The sequence below is a fragment of the Cyprinodon variegatus genome, unplaced genomic scaffold (genome assembly GCF_000732505.1).
Source record: "Cyprinodon variegatus isolate N-32 unplaced genomic scaffold, C_variegatus-1.0 Scaffold273, whole genome shotgun sequence".
Classification (NCBI taxonomy): Eukaryota; Metazoa; Chordata; class Actinopteri; order Cyprinodontiformes; family Cyprinodontidae; genus Cyprinodon; species Cyprinodon variegatus.
This window is the reverse complement of record NW_015150726.1, coordinates 170039-170375: the sequence shown is the minus strand read 5'-3', so window position 1 is coordinate 170375 and position 337 is coordinate 170039.

Genomic DNA, 337 nt, shown 5'->3' with positions numbered 1-337 from the left:
GATCTCAGCTGATGAAAGAAGGTAGGATAATCCACAGGGCGAAGTCAAGAGGCAGATCCAGGTTCAGGTCACAGAAGAAACCAACAGGAGTCTGAAGACAGGCAGGCAAACAGATAGGACTGGGGCAGGCAGACTTAAAGGTCCAAATACAGAAACGGATAAGGATCAGGCAATCAGAACACTATAGTAGAGAACTCTCAACACCAAAGGCTCACGATTAATCTGGCACCAATGGCTTGGTAACAGGCAGCTTAAAGGAATAGTACACCCAAAACATGATTAGCCTTCATTTTCTACTCACCCCCATGCTGAACAACACTCTGGAGTACTTTTTTGA